General features: G+C 38.4%; 3 long non-coding RNA genes across 3 annotated transcripts; 1 reads left to right on the top strand and 2 right to left on the bottom strand.

Annotated features, from left to right (window-relative positions):
- Positions 1-5,619: 5,619 nt before the first annotated feature.
- Positions 5,620-7,137, bottom strand: LOC133713912 (uncharacterized). Its single transcript, XR_009848323.1, has 3 exons — positions 6,750-7,137; positions 6,343-6,666; positions 5,620-5,974 (listed from the first exon to the last, which is right to left on the bottom strand). It is a non-coding gene; the product is annotated as an uncharacterized LOC133713912 (long non-coding RNA).
- A 5,824-nt stretch (positions 7,138-12,961) lies between these two features.
- On the bottom strand, positions 12,962-14,662 carry LOC133713798 (uncharacterized). The gene is made up of 3 exons (XR_009848246.1): positions 14,041-14,662; positions 13,634-13,957; positions 12,962-13,265 (listed from the first exon to the last, which is right to left on the bottom strand). It is a non-coding gene; the product is annotated as an uncharacterized LOC133713798 (long non-coding RNA).
- A 2,646-nt stretch (positions 14,663-17,308) lies between these two features.
- Positions 17,309-19,522, top strand: LOC133718672 (uncharacterized). The gene is made up of 4 exons (XR_009850488.1): positions 17,309-17,471; positions 17,600-18,682; positions 18,971-19,048; positions 19,143-19,522. It is a non-coding gene; the product is annotated as an uncharacterized LOC133718672 (long non-coding RNA).
- The last annotated feature ends 1,723 nt before the right edge of the window (positions 19,523-21,245 follow it).

Genomic DNA, 21,245 nt, shown 5'->3' with positions numbered 1-21,245 from the left:
TGCATATCATCATTAGATTTGAAAAGGGGATGAGTAAGTACTGGATCTTAATTCGGAAGTTTTAGTAAATATGATGAAGAAAATTGCTTGTGTGTTGTATTTAAGAAGAATGTCTTTTAAGATTTCAAGGATGTCTTGTTTGCAGTTTTCCTTACAATTGGAGCGCTGTGGTGGTTTAGTTTAGTTTCAATCATGTTTTCTTTGGCTTAGTTGGTTACGTTTCTGTGATTTGTACTGCTACTCTTTTCTGTTCTTTTATTGCCCCTTGGTGGATCTCTTGTACATATATTTATCCTCTTTTTTGGCAGTAAGTCATCCTTTATGACTTAGAAACTTATTCTTATGAACCAACTAATGCATTGTAATTCCGTCTAAAATTTTAAGTAGTTCAGATATGTGTCAGTGGATAATCTTGGCTTCTAGGTTGTATCCAATGTAATCAGTAGCAGGCATGTATTGCTGAAAGCATGAAGGCAACATAATTTAAAATAGAAAAACAGTGAAATAATGGTTGAAAATGTGATTGAAAACAAACATCTCAAGTGAACTTTCGAAATTATTAAGTGTTATTCTCTTTCCCCTAAATATCACCTGAAGGGCATAGTCTTAGGTCATTCAAACTTGCTGAAGCAGATGGTTTCTGTGAACCCATCCATTGAATGGCTAACAAATAGCACTGTAGATCCCTCAATACCTATAATGGAAAGAAACACATAGGAGAAAGCAAGCCAAACAGTGTGTTATAAAAAAGGAGCTGCTAGTTGAAACAATCAAATACCTAAGCATCTTAAACCACTTTCCAAATTTATCCCCGTGGATTAATAAATAAATAAATAAAACAAAACTGCACCATGCCCATCCCTCGTGCCCTCCACTGCGACATCACCAAGACTTGACTGCTAACTGTAGAACAGGAACAAAATAAAATTTGCTTACAACAACACTCTTGGTATTTGCTTTCTCCGAAAACTATGGAGTATTTGGTTCAAGTTTGAGAATCTCTGTGCCAAAGCCCATACATTTGACTAAGTCAGCTTGCTTGTGATGAAAAATGCTTCAGCGTTTGGGAATTTAAAAGCTGGTTGTTCACCTTGGGATTTGTTGTAATGGTTGTTCTAGTTTTTAACTTGTGTCCCTATTCTTGTAAGGAATTGTATATTGTTTCATCTTTGTCACTCTGAATTACTTTTCCATAAATTGTTTTCTATCTTCTTAAATGAAACTAAATTAGAAGTAGGGTTGGAAAAAGTAGGAATCATCAAGTTGTCTAGTTTGTATCTCGGGGAAATAGATAGTCAATAAAGAGAAAGGCTCAAAAGCATGTTAGATTGTTAAGGATGTTAACTAGTAGGTGCTTCAGCTTTCAAGACTTCAGTACGATGGAGAAATTAAGGATTATATAGTTACTTTTTGGAGCTCAAGGCAACGGACGTTAAAGAATGAGAAAAGACCTAAAGTTTTGATGTAGTTGATTCAATAAAAGAAATGCTGGTAACTAGCTTTCTCTCTTCATGTTTTCTATATCCATTCTCTCATTGATATTTTGTTTTCGTTACTTTAAAATCAGGTAGAGAAGAAAAAGAATAATTAAAGTTTTAGAATTTATGATTGTTGTTTGGATCTCTTAGTTGTTGAGAGGGTTACCCAGACACAGAGCTTTTTCTGTATTCGGCTTGTTGTTTTGTTTCCCAAATTGTTACAATTAAAGCATTATTACCTTTTCTATCATCATTATTTTTATTTTTATTTGGTTTAAACTTTAATCGCAGCTTCCTCCGCTGCTACTCTTTTCGAGTGCCAGTGCTGCATTTGGAGGTATGAACCGTATTGGGCACAAATTTGGATGCCAATGGGTGTCGGAACCAAAAGTGTTAATGTTTTAGATTCCACCACAATTTTCCTGTTCATATTCAGCTTGCTTCCCTCACAGTATTGGCCTGAATTTTATGATATAAGTTCTTCACAGTCATTGGCACAAGGAGAAAATCTAGCTTCTCCTAGCCAGGTTTTCGAATTGGGATTCTTTAGTCCTAATAATTTTGCTAATTAGTATGTGGGATTCTGGCGCAAACATTTGGATGCTAATGACAAGGACATTATCAATTACATACAAATTGTAAGTACTTGAACAGATTGTTCTAATGTTTACTGTCAAGTAGTCAGAGGGTTGTAGTATCTTGTTCTAAAGATGAAGATCATACTCTTTTGTTAAGAAGTCAACTGTACCTTGCGTTAATGCTAGAATTGTTCTGATATTTGTTTACTTGGTGAGTTGATGTGGCTGTTAAGTTTTTGACATTTGGTTCCTTAACTTAATTGTGTGTTTTCAACCATTTATTGATACATATTGCTGACTATTGATCTGTTTCTTTCAGACCATGGCTCCCCGGTCTAACAACACAGCCAAAGCTAAAGCAATAGCACTAAGGATGAAGGCATTGCAAATGAAAAGAGGTAAAAAAAAGTGTCGAAACCAGCTGTTGAAGAGATTGATGCACCACCTAAATCTGCCTTCACTAAACATGATCAATAGTATGAGATATCAGTGTTTTTTGGGTTCCATTTGTTGATCATGCCAACTGCTATGGGTTATTGAACTGATGTTTACTAAGTTTAGCTCTATTATGGATGTATGTATAGCTGCAGTAACAGATTAATCAAATATTGGTATTTTTATGAATGGATTCCATATTTGATGAATGCATTGGGTAGTTTCCAGATTTACATAATTATGGCGCAACGAGAATACAAATATGTCATCTGAATTAGAAAACAACAACAAAATGAAATCCAAATATGTTGTTGGACATATCTAAGAACAACAGAAACAAGAAAAAGTATGTTGTTACTTGTGCACTCAAACAACAGAAAATTGTCATCTGAAATAAAAAACAACGACAAAATGAAATCCAAATATGTTGTTGGACATATCAAAGAACAACAGAAACAAGAAAAAATATGTTGTTACTTGTGCACTCAAACAACAGAAAATTGTCATCTGAAATAAAAAGCAACAACAAAATGAAATCCAAATATGTTGTTGGACATATCTAAGAACAACAGATACAAGAAAAAATATGTTGTTACTTGTGCACTAAAACAACAGATAAATGTTATTGTAGGCTACTAAAGACGATAGATAAATGTAATCTGAACTGAATGCTAATGACAGTTAACTGTTATTGGAATTTGAATAAAACAACACTAAACTGTTATTATAAGTCCATTCAGACAACAGATAGGATTTCATATCTTATACTTCAGTGCATTCAAACCACATAAATGACATTTTTCTGTCTTTGGAATAAGCATTAGATCATACAAATTATAAGGAACTGTTATTTGTTTCCAGATCACACGACATTTATCTGTCGTTTGAATTCACTAGTACAAACAGTTAGCTCATGTCTTGATTTCATCAGACAACAGACGACCTAACAAATTTCTGTCTTCTGATAAATAAGACGACAGAGGAAATCTGTCGTTTGATAGCCCAAGAGACGGCACCGTACTAGACAACATAAATTTTTTTCATCAGACGACAGATCTCCTCTGTCTTCTGATTGCTTTTCTGGCATAGTGTCACCTCTTACAAAGCAACTCAAGTCTTAACCACTAGACCACGAGCTGCTCTTCGTTACAGTATATACAAACGTTATATTTATAACTTCATATACAATATAAGTAAAACAAAACAAACACAAAGAGAAAGAGGATTCATCAGATTCATCCTCATCTCTTTCTTCCCGTGTTTCATCCTCTTCTTTCTTCTATTTCTTCCCTCTCTTATTTTTCTCCTTCACCATATCATCATCATCATCATATCACCATCACCATCATCAAATCCTTATCATCAGTGTCATCAAATCCTTATCAATAATCCCATTAACAGAGTAATTAGTTGTCTGCAATTGGAATATAATCAATACAGTAATTGGTTGTCTGTTGCAACTAGAACATAATCAATCAGGCTTTTCTCTAATCTATCTATTCCTTAATCTTCATCCTCTATTCGATCTATAATATATGGTACCTAACTCCAATTTCACATTGGCATCCCAATTTTGTCTAGTTGGTTTTTTAGAAATTGGTTCTCTCTCTAAGCAGCACCATTAGATCATCCATGCGGTTACTAACCGATAGCAAACTGAGACCTCGGTTACCGACTAGTTGGTACACAGATTATATCGGACGGTAATGGTTTCAAAATTTGGCCACTGACAGAGGTCGGTTCGGTAGGCTAGCTGTTGACGAGAAAATGCCTTGGTTCAGTACTGAGGCCAGCCTTAGAAGAGAGAGAAGTCATAGGAGATTTCGCTGGAATCCGTTCACCGAGCGCTGGATTCTGGCAGGTCACTGGTCGCCGAAATCTAGTGACCGGCCACCAGATTTTTCCGAGAACTTCGCCGGAGGTCCCCAAAGAGGTTGTCTGAGATCTCATAGGTCACCAGAGACTTTTATTGGCCCCCAATAAAACTAATAGAACTTTTATTGGGGGGCAATAAAAGTTTATTGGGGGGAAATGAGACTAACCTCCCTAAAATTAGACAAATAAAATTTTGATTGAGGAAAAAGATTAGGGTTGTCACGCCCCGAATTTTGAATAATAAATTCAAATCCGAAACATGAATAATTACAATTACAAAATCCAAATCTCGAAACTTCGAGTTCATTATTACAATTCACTCTCACAAGCAATATTGTAAAGCTCAAATGAGCATAACACACCTCACAACGTACAATTGCTGTAAAACTCTAACAATTGCTCTAACCGCACGATCACCGTCCTGGTTCTCCTGTCCTGTAGGATTACCCGCTACACAATTTGAATAGTGTACCGGGAGTTGCAACAACACAAAACCCGGTAAGCTTTTGACAGCTAGTATGAGTAAACAAGAAAGAACTGTTGATTTATTAAATTACAAGACCACCACAAACCCACGTTACTTTCTCACTCTCATATATATATATATAGACACTTATGAGTTACTCTCAATTTCCCCCATAAGGTCACTCAATATTTGGCAGACAGACTAGAGCTCTAACTGATCGTTTCCACCTACCCGGCGCGAGAGCGTGGTTCACGATTTAATACTATTCAGTTCCACCTACCCGGCGCGAGAGCGTGGTTCGCTGATAGTATGCCATGGTCACCCCGTGACCTATTGATCTCCACAGATCACAACAATTTATTGTTCCTCAACAATAAAACTCAACATCTCTCTCAATATATTGTTTCACAACAATAAACTCAATACCCCTCACAATATATTGTTTCTCAACAATAAACTCAATACCCCTCACAATATATTGTTTCACAACAATAAACTCAATACCCCTCACAATATATTGTTTCTCAACAATAAACTCAATACCCCTCACAATATATTGTTTCTCAACAATAAACTCAACACAACTCCAACAATACATATTATTTCACGTAATAATATATATACAGACATTCACACAGGAATGTCTAATACACCAACAATAGTTCATATGATTGCAAAATAAAGCAATTAAATATATTGGGTTCGTAATATGAACCACGTGAGGTTTACTCACCTCCAATTCCAGCTGCGTCTTCTAAAAGCCACATATCCGTCTGAATCGTCCACCAACTCGATTCGTCAATCACCTAATCAGATACTATCTTGACTTAGTAAATTACTCATAAACCACACATATACTGAAATCCAACGGTCGGATTCTAATTATATGATGATCCGACGGTCGAATCTTAATTTAATGATGATCCAACGGTCAGATCCTCACGGATCGCCCTTAGGATCATCCTCCAAAATTATAATGAAGATCCAACGGTCAGATCTTCTCGAATCATCCTTACAAACATCTCCACAAAATTATATGAAAATCTGACGGTCGGATTCTCACGAATCGCCTTCCGAATCACCATTTCTCAATTATACGAAGATCCAACGGTCGGATCTTCGCCCATGACCACACAAAGCCACTGGGACAGTCATAAGATCATCATATCAAAACTACAAGTCCATCTGACGGTCCTAACTTCACATATCACAAATCTAACGATCGAAATCGATCGAAACTTAAAAATTCATAACTTCATCATACGATATCCAAAAATTGCGCATAATATATCAAAATGATCGTATTGAAATATAGAATCTGAAAATGTACAGAAACCATATTTTTGATCCCCGAAGGTGGCCGGAAAGGGCCGCCGGAGTTAGTGGCAGAGCCGCCGCCGACCACCGCCAATGGTGTCGGGGCCGGGCTGCTCTTCTTCCTCTCATCATGCTTAACAACTTTCATAACTAGCACGAAGTCTGAAAATGACCGGAAGGGGTCGAAAATTACCTTGAACAGTATGAAGGTGGCCGGAATTTTCCAGAAACCGGCGAGAAACTGCAGAAAACGGCGAGCTCCAATTCGACGTAAAAACGTCAATTTAAGGCTTCGATTCCTTCTGAAGAGTTGTTAAGAAACTCAAGAAGAACTCACTGGTTCAAGAATCACAGAAAAATATGGTCTGTAGCTCGAGATATACCGATCGAAAGCTTCGGTGGTCGGAAAAATTCCAGAATTTTGCAGAATCCGGCAAGGCTCGATTTCGACGTCAAAGCTTCAATTTCAGGCCTCGATGCCTTCTAGAGAGTTGTTAATAACATCAAGGGGAACCCACTGGAAAAAGAATCAATCAAAACGATGCACTACAGCTCGAGATATACCGATCGAAAGATTTTCGTTTCGGATTGAAAACTTACCGAGCTCCGACGAACGTGAAACCGGTCACTCTAGGTGCAATCCTCCTAGTATGATGATCAGCAGGTTGAGGGGAGTTCATGGAGCCAAGGATCGGAAGTTTTGGTGGCCGGAGCTAGGAGAAAACCGGCGTTGACCAAAATCGAGCTTAAATCGGACCGGGCTTGCTGCCGCCGCTACAGGCCGCGCCGCCGTGAAAGGCTGCCACAGACAGGTGCGCAAGGACCATACGAAGCCAATGGAAGAAGTTTGGTGAGGATCGGTGGCCGGAGGAGGAAGAAATCGTCGATCGAAGTTTTGGAGGCGATTTCCGGCGGGGAACTAAAATCGCAGCAGATTTTCCAATTTTGGAAAAATCTGTTTTTATTTTTGGAAATTTCCAAAAATGGAAGCTTTATACTAAATTGGAAACTTTTTCAAAAAATCATAACTAAGTCATACGAACTCCGATTTTTGCATTCCGCATATGCACGCGATCGTATCGACGAGCTCTACAACTTTCATGAAGAAAGTTTTCCCAAATTTTGAACGTATAAAAAGTCAACTTTCGCGAGCCCCTAAATAACGTTCGTTTTTTCGAAAATTAATCGTTCGAACTAATTCCACAACTTCTCCGAGCCTCGTACTCGCTCCCACTATCGTGAAATCATTTCCAAAACGTCATCGGCAATTAACTTGAATTTTTCGGGTATTACAATCCACCCTCCTTAAAGAAATTTCGTCCCGAAATTTAAGCGCGAGTTAATTGCTCTCGATTACGGTTAACCTAACCATCGAATCTCCATCTTTCCCAAAACTGTAGTAATCTACAAAGCCACAGCCCTTTGTATAAAAAAATACATTCCTATGGCCACTAAATCCTTTCATCACAACGTAAACTCACAAAATAACTGCTCAACATCACTCCACATCAATTACACAAAATCATTACGTGGATCATCGAATAGATCATCTCTTAGATCTTCACAGAGATTATCTCATAGATCCTCACATAGATCATCGCCCTGTACTGGCATACAAGCACAGTAAACACTCCCACAAAGCGTTTCGCTACTCAATTAGCATCACGGTAAATCTCTATAGTAAAACTTAAGCATGCACTATTCTACCCAACAATAGAGATGCATCACTCAAAATTAACAAATCATTCTCAAAAGCACGCCAATAAAACATGTCACCCAGTGATGATGACTTGGGCTTGCTCAATCCTTGGGCTAAGCATTAGGGCTGGCCAATTGGGCCGAAGAAACCGAACCATCCACATTTCGAACCGGCCCGAACCAATTTGGGTTTAACATTTGGGCCTACCAATCGGGCCGAACAGAATGCATTTTGAATAGGCCCAACCAATTTGGGCTTACTATTTGGGCCTACCAATCGGCCGAACAATTGGGCTTAACATTTGGGCCTACCAATCGGCCCACCAACTTTCAGCTCGGCTACGGTATGAAATTGTACATACCGTAGGTATACCGTATATACGTATGCATACCATACAGACCGTATATATGTATGCATACCGTACATGCCGTATATACGTATGTATACCGTACATACCGTATATACGTATGCGTACCGTACAACTGTATATACGTATGCATACCGTACCGACCGTATATACGTATGTATACCGTACATACCGTATATACGTCCGTATATCAAGCATATACGAGATCCAAAAATATTTGTAGGAGGTAAGGTTCGAACTCCCGACCTCAAACACGAAGGTTTTGCTCCCAACCTCTGAAGCAAGAGCTGCCTTCATTAATATATGCTCACGTGTTATATTTATTATGTCATAAGCGACATAAATAAAATAACGGGGGAGGCAAGGTTCGAAACCTCAACCTGCTGCACGAAACCTTTGTCCCCAACCACTGGAGCACAAGCTGTGCTTAATATAATGTGTACAAATTTTATACTTATTATGTCATAAACGAACATAATAAAAATAAACGAGAGGCGAGATTCGAACCTCAGACCTCTTGTACACGAACTTTACACTCAACCACTCGAGCACGGCTGCTCACGTTATTATCCATACCAATCCTTTTATTTAACCAACTGTTTCAACTGTTTCAACAATTCGGCCCAAAACATCCAAGACTGTTTCAGAAACTCGGCCCATCATGTCCAAAACTGTTTCTGAAACTCGGCCCATCAGGCCTCCTCCCACAGCTACAGTGATGCCTTGATCCGAGACAGGCCCAAGTACGGCCCACTTGTGTCACGGCTTATCCCTTCCGTGATTTACGGCAGTCAAATCTGCTTTCGGCTACAGCTGTCTGCCACAGCGCCTCGAGATTCCCTCGGTCCCCTTACACGCTCAACTCGCGCCAACAGCTTTTCCGGGTTTCGGGGCGACTTTAATCCAACGCGTGGATTCAAATTCTGAGATCGTTCATCCAACGGTGGAGATCTGCTCACCTTGTTCTATAAATAGGTGCATTCTGGAGACGCGACTGTTCACTCCAAAGGAAAAGAAATTTTCTTCCGAGCTCAAGCCTTTCTCTCTCAACTCTTCAGCCTTTCTCTTCTCAAATCCCCAGTTTTTCACTCTCAAATCTTCAATCCTTCTCTCTCAGATCTTTTCTTCCATTTGAAGATTCGATCTCTTCTTTCCTCTGAACTTTCAGATCTCCAATACCCCTTCATCGACCTTAATCCTTCTAAGGTCAATCTCCAACAAACACTCAACAACTTCGTTCTTCAATTTACACTTCCTCTCAACTCATCACCATGGAACCACGAACTCTGCAACTAATGGAGCTACAAACCCAGCAACAAATCGAGGATGGAGGAAACAACCAAGCAGCCGGAAGTAGTGCCAACACAGATTTCTGGCGAAGCCGTGCCAGGTGGGTTCCTACTCCAGATCAAATAAGGATCCTCAGGGATCTTTACTACGACAAGGGAGTTAAGACCCCAACTACAGAGCAGATTCACGAGATCTGTCTCCAGCTGCAACAGTATGGACAGGTTGAGGGCAAGAACATTTATTTTTGGTTCCAGAATGTCAGGGCTCGAGAGAAGCAGATGAAGAGGTGCAATCAGGCTGCTCAAGTGCCCATGGGAACTAGTTCTCCTGGTACTGGTGGATCCATTGATCTCAATTTTGGGTCCACTGGTTCTACTGGTGCTGGTGGATCCATCGACATCAATTTTGGGCCAGCTGGTGGATCCATTGACATCAATTTTGGGTCCACTAGTTCTACTGATGATGGTAGATCCATTAATCTCAACTTTGGTTCCACCGATTCTACTGGTAATGAAGGATTTCTTGATTTAAATTTTGTTTCATATTCTTCCTCACACTTCAACACTAATACCAGTACAACTCTTTTGGCACAACAGGAGGACAAACATCCCTGCAACAACGAGGAGGAGATCACCAGGAGGTTGAAACTCTTCCTCTGTTCCCCGTGCACGGCGAGGACGTCTTTGGTAACCCGAAGACTACTTCCGAGGAAGGTAGCGCATTTGGTTACTATTCTGGTGGCTCAGGCGGTTACAACCGTGGATCTCCAGTTTCTCTTGAGCTCAGCCTCAACCCATCCGGAGCTACTAATTAGGCTTAGTATAGCGTAGTTCCAATTTCCTTTTTGTAATATTAAATCAATAAGATGGTGTGCATGTTTTCTTTTCTTTTTGTTTAACCAACAACAACACCAAGGATCGAACCTTGGTCACCCAATACTATTTTCAAAACCATAAACAACTCTACTGCACACATCAATCATAATGATTTATCACAAACAATCAATTAAGTTGCACAGGGGTCTAGCTAGCATCCTTAGAGTCAAACCAAACACAAACAATTTTGTCGTTAGAATTAGGGTTTAATAAAGCTAAACACATCCTGAGATGGCTAGGAAAAACCCACATCCTTAGAGTTACTCATACAAATCTTATAAAATCTCAACCATTTCCTCTATTAATTTCTCCATTAAACTTACCACAATTCATACCCTATGAATTTACGATTTAGAAACCGAATCAAACTCCATATCGCATAGTAATTCACTTGAACCACTATGGATACCCAACAATGTCACTACAATCAATACCCAAAATTGCACTTAACCATTTCTCCTAAAATCCATCACCACAGAAACACACCCTCATCTAATAACATTTACAGAGAGTTGACTCTAAATCTCCCCATTAATTACCGACCAAGATCAAATTCCATTTCAAAACTTTAAGTGTCCCGCCTACTTAAACTTAAAACACAACAACCTCAAATTCACTTCAGTCCAACTCCATACTACGATCCAAAACTTAAGAAAACTAGTTCACAAAATCAATTTCCTTCACTTAAATAAAACTATGTCCACAAGTCATAGTCAGGTCAACAGACCAAGGTGTCCAAACGGAGAATTTCCAATCCAGTTGTCTTTGTGAAACGCAAAATATCAATCAAAAATGATGCTCGCAATATCAACCACGTATACAAAACATGTTCCTCGGATCTCGATTTAAATTTAGAAATACCAAAACTACCACTAGTCCCACTTCAAATAGCCCTTAAGATTGTAGGTACTCGGAGAGAACTCAAATATATAGTCGTTCGTCTCAATCACTCAAACACGAGATCAAACTCCGTTCTCGCATCTCAAACTCTGCTCAACAACTTACAAGCACATGGAAGAATTAACCACAATAATTTCTTCCCTAACCGCAACACTACTCATAACTCCACGTGAGTCTAGAATCTATTCAAATGCATCTGTATGTCCAACTTAAGAAGGCAAAATTACTATCAATTAATACGCGTATCCACATCAGATACAAGCATAGGTCCACACCATGCCTTCAACCAAACACTTCTACATACAAAAGGAAACTCATTTCCATAAACAATCCTCACTGACTCATCAGAGTTAAATCCGGAGGTTTCCATTCCTCGAAGATCACAACTCGCGGAAACTAAACTTATTCTAATACGAACTTAGAAGGCAACTCTACCGTCCTACGGACATACACGCTGTCTAGACCCCATACTAAGACATACCCAATGATTATACCAATACCGAAGAGTATATGATGGGGATCCGCTGCAGACGGGCCATCACTCGGGAAGTATTGATTATCACCAAATATGTACCTTACGCTCTGATACCAAACTGTCACGCCCCGAATTTTGAATAATAAATTCAAATCCGAAACATGAATAATTACAATTACAAAATCCAAATCTCGAAACTTCGAGTTCATTATTACAATTCACTCTCACAAGCAATATTGTAAAGCTCAAATGAGCATAACAGACCTCACAACGTACAATTGCTGTAAAACTCTAACAATTGCTCTAACCGCACGATCACCGTCCTGGTTCTCCTGTCCTGTAGGATTACCCACTACACAATTTGAATAGTGTACCGGGAGTTGCAACAACACAAAACCCGGTAAGCTTTTGACAGCTAGTATGAGTAAACAAGAAAGAACTGTTGATTTATTAAATTACAAGACCACCACAAACCCACGTTACTTTCTCACTCTCATATATATATATATAGACACTTATGAGTTACTCTCAATTTCCCCCATAAGGTCACTCAATATTTGGCAGACAGACTAGAGCTCTAACTGATCGTTTCCACCTACCCGGCGCGAGAGCGTGGTTCACGATTTAATACTATTCAGTTCCACCTACCCGGCGCGAGAGCGTGGTTCGCTGATAGTATGCCATGGTCACCCCGTGACCTATTGATCTCCACAGATCACAACAATTTATTGTTCCTCAACAATAAAACTCAACATCTCTCTCAATATATTGTTTCACAACAATAAACTCAATACCCCTCACAATATATTGTTTCTCAACAATAAACTCAATACCCCTCACAATATATTGTTTCACAACAATAAACTCAATACCCCTCACAATATATTGTTTCTCAACAATAAACTCAATACCCCTCACAATATATTGTTTCTCAACAATAAACTCAACACAACTCCAACAATACATATTATTTCACGTAATAATATATATACAGACATTCACACAGGAATGTCTAATACACCAACAATAGTTCATATGATTGCAAAATAAAGCAATTAAATATATTGGGTTCGTAATATGAACCACGTGAGGTTTACTCACCTCCAATTCCAGCTGCGTCTTCTAAAAGCCACATATCCGTCTGAATCGTCCACCAACTCGATTCGTCAATCACTTAATCAGATACTATCTTGACTTAGTAAATTACTCATAAACCACACATATACTGAAATCCAACGGTCGGATTCTAATTATATGATGATCCGACGGTCGAATCTTAATTTAATGATGATCCAACGGTCAGATCCTCACGGATCGCCCTTAGGATCATCCTCCAAAATTATAATGAAGATCCAACGGTCAGATCTTCTCGAATCATCCTTACAAACATCTCCACAAAATTATATGAAAATCTGACGGTCGGATTCTCACGAATCGCCTTCCGAATCACCATTTCTCAATTATACGAAGATCCAACGGTCGGATCTTCGCCCATGACCACACAAAGCCACTGGGACAGTCATAAGATCATCATATCAAAACTACAAGTCCATCTGACGGTCCTAACTTCACATATCACAAATCTAACGATCGAAATCGATCGAAACTTAAAAATTCATAACTTCATCATACGATATCCAAAAATTGCGCATAATATATCAAAATGATCGTATTGAAATATAGAATCTGAAAATGTACAGAAACCATATTTTTGATCCCCGAAGGTGGCCGGAAAGGGCCGCCGGAGTTAGTGGCAGAGCCGCCGCCGACCACCGCCAATGGTGTCGGGGCCGGGCTGCTCTTCTTCCTCTCATCATGCTTAACAACTTTCATAACTAGCACGAAGTCTGAAAATGACCGGAAGGGGTCGAAAATTACCTTGAACAGTATGAAGGTGGCCGGAATTTTCCAGAAACCGGCGAGAAACTGCAGAAAACGGCGAGCTCCAATTCGACGTAAAAACGTCAATTTAAGGCTTCGATTCCTTCTGAAGAGTTGTTAAGAAACTCAAGAAGAACTCACTGGTTCAAGAATCACAGAAAAATATGGTCTGTAGCTCGAGATATACCGATCGAAAGCTTCGGTGGTCGGAAAAATTCCAGAATTTTGCAGAATCCGGCAAGGCTCGATTTCGACGTCAAAGCTTCAATTTCAGGCCTCGATGCCTTCTAGAGAGTTGTTAATAACATCAAGGGGAACCCACTGGAAAAAGAATCAATCAAAACGATGCACTACAGCTCGAGATATACCGATCGAAAGATTTTCGTTTCGGATTGAAAACTTACCGAGCTCCGACGAACGTGAAACCGGTCACTCTAGGTGCAATCCTCCTAGTATGATGATCAGCAGGTTGAGGGGAGTTCATGGAGCCAAGGATCGGAAGTTTTGGTGGCCGGAGCTAGGAGAAAACCGGCGTTGACCAAAATCGAGCTTAAATCGGACCGGGCTTGCTGCCGCCGCTACAGGCCGCGCCGCCGTGAAAGGCTGCCACAGACAGGTGCGCAAGGACCATACGAAGCCAATGGAAGAAGTTTGGTGAGGATCGGTGGCCGGAGGAGGAAGAAATCGTCGATCGAAGTTTTGGAGGCGATTTCCGGCGGGGAACTAAAATCGCAGCAGATTTTCCAATTTTGGAAAAATCTGTTTTTATTTTTGGAAATTTCCAAAAATGGAAGCTTTATACTAAATTGGAAACTTTTTCAAAAAATCATAACTAAGTCATACGAACTCCGATTTTTGCGTTCCGCATATGCACGCGATCGTATCGACGAGCTCTACAACTTTCATGAAGAAAGTTTTCCCAAATTTTGAACGTATAAAAAGTCAACTTTCGCGAGCCCCTAAATAACGTTCGTTTTTTCGAAAATTAATCGTTCGAACTAATTCCACAACTTCTCCGAGCCTCGTACTCGCTCCCACTATCGTGAAATCATTTCCAAACGTCATCGGCAATTAACTTGAATTTTTCGGGTATTACAAGGGTATTACATCAATTCAAAACCTTTATTGCGGGGAAATAAAACCAAAAAAATTTGGGCATTCAGAAGGGGACTAATCTCTCTAAAATTAGACAAATAAAACTTTGATTGAGGAAGAAGATGATGATATTACGTCAATTCAAAACCTTTTATTGGGGGACAATAAACTTTCAGGGACCCTAAACCCTAAACCATAGGTCACCATGAACTTTTATTGCCCTCCAATAAAACCCAATAAACTTTTATTGCCCGCCAATAAAATAAGCTTTTATTTGAGGCAATAAAAGTTTATTAAGTTTTATTGGGGGCCAATAAAAGCTTATTGGGGGGAAGAGAGACTAATCTCTCCTAAAATTAGACAGATAAATCTTTGATTGAGGAAAAAGATGAAGAAATTACATCAATTCAAAACTTTTTATTGTGGGGCATGTTATATATATACATATCCTATCCAGAGCGAGACCTTGCTCTGAAATTAAAGTGCGCTTTTAGAGTTTAGGGTCACTTTTCTGTCGCATATCCACATCTCGACCATTCAGTTTTTAGGTACTAAAGTATAAATCATCTCTGCAAAATTTCAGCCAAATTGCTGGTCGTTAAGGTATTGATAACTGTCTTAAAGCTAGTACGGTTCAAGTTGGACAGATTCAGTTCGTCCATTGGTTTAAGTGAGTTAGATACCTTAGGCCATCTCCAGTAAGGAGGGGCTATATTGGGTCCAGGGCTATAATTTAGCCCCCAGAAATATTATTGTTTATTCATGAACAAGTGAATCATCTCCAGTAAGGGAGGGCTAAATTTTAGCCCTTTCAAGTATTTTATGATTTTACATTATGTTTTCTAATTTGTATGATTTTATTTTATTTTAATAATATTATAATTGTTGAGGAAAAAATTAATTTTTAAGATGTATATTTGGATGAGGTATTTATGTTGTATTATTGATAACATTTTTGAATAGATGTTTTAAGTGCCACGTGCCATTTCGGAAGCAAATATGTAGATTCCCGATTGAATGATACAAAATATTACATAAATAAATATTACATAAACTTCATTAACATGATACAAAATAAATAAATTAAAAAATACATGCACTTAAAAGAAACTAATTTATATAACTAAAATTCATCTTTATAAAATATATATATATATAATATTAAGTCATGCTTAATTACATACCGTTGGATTGCAAATGTTATTAATTATTGGTCATTGGATCAAACCATGCATTGCACCACACCTCTTAATTGGGCTGATTTCCGTGGGTCCCACCAAGGGCTAAAGGGCCACCCATAGGGCTAAATGTAGCTCTCTCCACCCCCCTCTCCACCTCTAGCCCTTTAGACATTCCCTTGTTGGAGTTCATTTTTTAGCAAAAAGGGCCAAAGGTTACCTATAGCCCTCCTTATTGGAGATGGCCTTAAAGGTCATCAATTTGGCTGAAATTTTGCAGAGATGATCTAATTAGTACCTAAAAACTGAACAGTCAAAATGTAGATATGAGACCGAAAAGTGACCATAAACTTTAACCTCGCACTTTAATTTCAGAGCGAGACCTCGCTCTGGATAGGATATATATATATATATATATATATATATATATATATATATATATATATATATATATATATATATATATTGAGGAAGTGTGGATCTTGGTGAGGAGAAGAAGGGGATTTGTGGTGAGGTGAGGTTTTCGGCAGAGGAAGAGTATATATATATATATATATATATATATATACAGGGCCCTTCCAATAAGGGATCCCTTTTTTTGGTCTTTTATAGGGATAGGCATTAGACAAACTTTTTTATTATATTTCGGCATCTCAACCATTCATTTTTTAGGTCCTAATGTGTAGATCACTTATGCAAATTTTCAGCCAAATCGGTCATCGTTAAGGCATCCAAAACTGCAATTTACACGAACGGACCGAATCTGTCGAACCGGAACCGTCCGTATTTATAATGGTAAATTGCAGTTTTTGATGCCTTAACGATCATCAAATTGGCTGAAAATTTGCAGAAGTGATCTATACATTAGGACCTAAAAACTGAACGGTTGAGATGTAAAAATATGATCGAAAAGTTGGTCTAATGCCCTATCCCTAGAAAATACCAAAAAAAGGGATCCCTCACATATATATATATATATATTGAGGAAGTGTGGATCTTCATGAGGAGAAGAAATGGAGAAGGAGGGGATTTGTGGTGAGGTGAGGTTTTCGGCAGAGGAAGAGAGAAATGGAATTAAGGCTCAGTTTGGGATTGATTTTGGAGCTGCTTTTGGAGTTGTTTCTGCTTTTTGGGTTATGGCATGATGTTTGGTAAATTGTCTAGAAGCTGCTTTTGGTCCAAATAGATTCTCACGGAAGCTAAAAGTGAGAAGCAACCCAGGCCTAGCTTTTGGATTCTGCTTCTGTGGAAAACACTGAGTGAATAGTGTTTTTTAAAATGAAATTTATGAAATGACCAATTATGTCCTCATCCTTTTCTAACAATTACATTGAGCCAATAAGGTTACTTTTAGCATCTCATTTCTCTCTTCCCAGCGTCCTCTGCCGTCAACGTATCTTCCCAGCTCGAGAGATCGCTCTGTGCTCCGACATCTTCAAAGCGTACCATTTTTTTTCTCTGTCACCGCCTCTCTCTCTCTCTCTCTCTCTCACTCTCTCTCTCTCAAACTCAGCAGAAAATTGAGCCGAAAGTGGTGAATTGATTCAGCGAATCAAACTACTGTAAGTCCTCTCCTTCTCCATCTCTCCCCAAATTTATAGTATATTGCTGAAGCTGCTTCGATTCGCTGCGCTTCTTATTCTTTCTCTCCTCTAAAGTTCTTAGTTTTCTCTATATGCGTCCCCTGCAGAACAAGTAGTCACAGATCCAAACAAGAGCTGCGGCCCTGTTTCTATATTTGGTCGATTTGTGGTATTTTGGGTACTAATTTCCGCAGGCAGAGACGGGGTAAGTAAGAATCACTCTTTCAATTCAATTCCAGTCCCTCCACATTTTCGTAGTTTGATTTCGTTTCTTTGATTATGATGCTACCTGGGAATTTTTTTTTTTTTTGCTACTGGTTCGTTTATATGTATATATTTCAACCTTTGTACACTAGTGTCAAATTGATGCATTCTGGTCCCTACCAAGGTGAGAATCTTTGTGAATTGGACCGTATGTCCAGCAACCCTACCAAGGTGAAAAGGATAGAGGGAAGGAAATATGTGTAATCATTAAATCAATTTGCCTGAAACTTTGGTTTTTTAGATTGGGGCACAGATTTATCATGCAGTCAAAGATATGGCTACTTGAGATGTTCACATTGGTTTTATTAATTTGTAATGTGTTATAATGCTAGCTGCTACTGCTAATTTCTCTGTAAAACTATGACCCATATATATTAAGCCACTCACTAGAGCTTGTCCTGATTTTTGAATTGAAAGCATGATATGATAATTAATGACCATCCTATTATGTGTGCTGCATTATTCATTCTTTCCCATAGAATATGGGAAATCATTAGTGAAGATCACAAAATCCATGTAAGTAAACACAACACTATGCATGGATCGAGTTGTTAAGGCATGCAATGGCACCACTCATCAGTTCCCTACACATTTTATACACAATGGGAACAGGGAATGTGTAGTTTGTTTTGTTGTTGATTTGTTTATGCTTGTACTTTTTCCTAAAGAGAACATGTTCAACAAGTCCTGCATCCCCAGATATCAATATAGAGGAGGAAGGGACCCAACTAGACTCCCACCGTGCCCTATCAGGGACTGATGGCAGTACCCAAATTTGGGATTAACCATATAGGATGGTCATTAATTATCAAAGCATGCTTGATGGACTGGATTAACCATATAGCTAATGATAAAAGTACCTCATTTGTTTTTGCAAATGTTATAGCTACTGCTGGACATGGAGGCCTAAAATTTTGGGACCTACGGTAAGTATTATGGTTTGTTTTTGCTTCCATTATTTTCTACATTCTGCTCCTTTACTTTTAGCTTAGCTTACTAGGGTTTGAGTAAACACATAATTAAAGTTGGAAGATGTTCCACACTAAAATATCTGAACATTTCTACCAAAAGAAAAAGTTTGAATCATTAGGTTATGCAGACTGCTTAATGGGGTTCAAATGACAGTTAAGGAGAGAAAAGTACCTCATTTGTTTTGATATTTTCAAACATTGGGCCATTAAAATTGCATTTCATACTAACTCTTGGTGTTGCAGTGATCCATTCCGTCCCTTGTGGGACATCGATCATATACCAAGGTTCATATATAGTCTGGATTGGATTCCAGATCCAAGGTGCTCCGTGATCTTAGTGTTGTTGGCATAAATCTTGTTGGTTGTGTGTGTTTCAAGTGTCAACTTAGTGAAAGTTTGTGTATTTTTTTTTCAGGTGTGTTCTTCTCTCCTTTGATGATGGAACAATGAGACTTCTCAGCTTGACAAAGGCTGCCTCTGATGCCCTGTAACAGGAAAACCCTTTGCTGGAACAAAACAACAGGGCCTGCACAATCTTGGTTGTCTGCCTTTTGCTATCTGGAATGTTCAAGTATCAAGACTAAAAACAACTTGCCTGAAACTCTTGTTTTCTTTGCTAGTACTTGTATTCATTGAAATTGAAATTGAGTGAACTTGGGTATCATAATACCTGTAAGCAGTCCAATTTACTTGATTTGTTGATGCAGCTCAATAATGTCTTCAATTTTGCTTATACTCAGTATATAAAGTTTCTATTAATAGAGACTTGAAATGATGTCCAGTAAACTTGAGTTATGCCTCTGTTTTTTTTTTTTTTTTTTTTTTACCTTGCTAGCAATGAATAGCCTGTATTTGGAGGCTAATGTTTGTTTTGTATGTTAAGAAATATAATTGCACAAAGTCTAATGAATGCATCTACTTAGCATTTAGTTGCAAATTTCAAGTGACTTTAATATATTTTGTGTAATGGTTCCCGTTGAACTATGGTCGAGAAATTAATCTAAATATTTTGGACTTATTTTGTGTAATAATAAAACATAATATGCATATTGAAGAGTTTAAAGTAAATATTTTATTCGGTCCAAGCAATGGTACAAGGATAATACATGAGAATTTTTTTTTATATTTAGTATGGTTACATACTCAAAAAACAAAATTATGTCTTTTAGAAGCATATTTTAGCATGTATGACCATTTTGGTAATTATACCCAGCCAAAGCACTTTTGCCTTGCAACTTACCAAACACCTAGAAATTGTTTTTCGTTCTCACAGCACTTTTAAAAACAGTTTACCAAACATCTCAGCTGTTTCTTCTCACAGCAAGTTCGGAAGTGCTTCCTCTCACAGCAGGTTCAGAAGCGCTTCTTCTCACAGCACAGCAATCCCAAACTAAGCCTAAGAGTGGTGTGGTGTTGTGTGTAGAGGAAGAGAAAGGAATGAGATTTTTTTTTATGGTGAGGTTGTGTGTTCCGGGCGTAGAACGGGTAGAGAGGAAGAAGTGGATGGGAAATGGATTTGTGTGGCTGCAAGAGGAAGAGAAAAAGGACATGTGGCAGCAAGTGATTGGAGAAAGGAAAAAGAAAAAAAAATGAAAAAAAGAACAAAAAGAAGAGGCAGCACGTGGTGAAAGCAAGAAGTGAAGAGCATAATGCTGACGTCATCATGACGTCAGCACAATTTAGATTTCTCTCCCTTTTTTTTTTTTTGGTCTTCTTCTTCTGCTTCTTCTTTCTTTCTTTCTTTCGTTTTCTTTTCTTCCTTCTCTCTTCTCAATGCACTTCCACAATATATTATCGGAGGTGATTGGATTCCGCTCCCTTGATGGTGTTGACCACGGTTGACCCGCATTGACTATTTCGTCCTTTTGTCGGAAACTCCAATTTGCTCCAATTTTGCACAATTTTATCTCGTTTCCGCAATTCCGCTTATTTTCTACAAAATAAATAAAAATGGATTAATTACATATTAATTGACATAAGGATTTGCTTATTTCTAGTGTTTTAGATATAATTACATGCATATAAATGCGTGTAATCACACCCCCACACTTGAACTTTGCTTGTCCTCAAGCAAACTAAATGAAATATAATCCGAAAATCTAATAACTCACAAACATATATGCTCAAACATAAAGGAAGCCTGGTATTAGCCTTTCCAATCATAACCCTCGGAGAACTAATTATGTATATGACCATAAAGTTGATAAAGCACAACATAGGATTTATGAATTTCTAAGGCAATTAAGAAGCACATATGAGAAATGCTCAAGCATATGCATGTGTTGACCATGTGTCAAATCAATCCACCATAATCAAATAGGCATATAAAAGACCCGATATAACCCACTAAACTCACATAGGTTCACTAAATATTACCACTCAAGTGTTTAGGGGCTATATGTGTTTCACTCAAAAGCAATTTCACAACATGCGCCGCCATATGTTTGCTCTTCAATCTCATCTCCGCTAGGTAGCTCACAACATTCAAGATCAAGAGGTCTTTTATTTGGTTATAATG

This window comes from Rosa rugosa, chromosome 6 (genome assembly GCF_958449725.1).
Source record: "Rosa rugosa chromosome 6, drRosRugo1.1, whole genome shotgun sequence".
Lineage (NCBI taxonomy): Eukaryota > Viridiplantae > Streptophyta > Magnoliopsida > Rosales > Rosaceae > Rosa > Rosa rugosa.
This window is presented reverse-complemented; position numbering and strand designations above follow the sequence as displayed.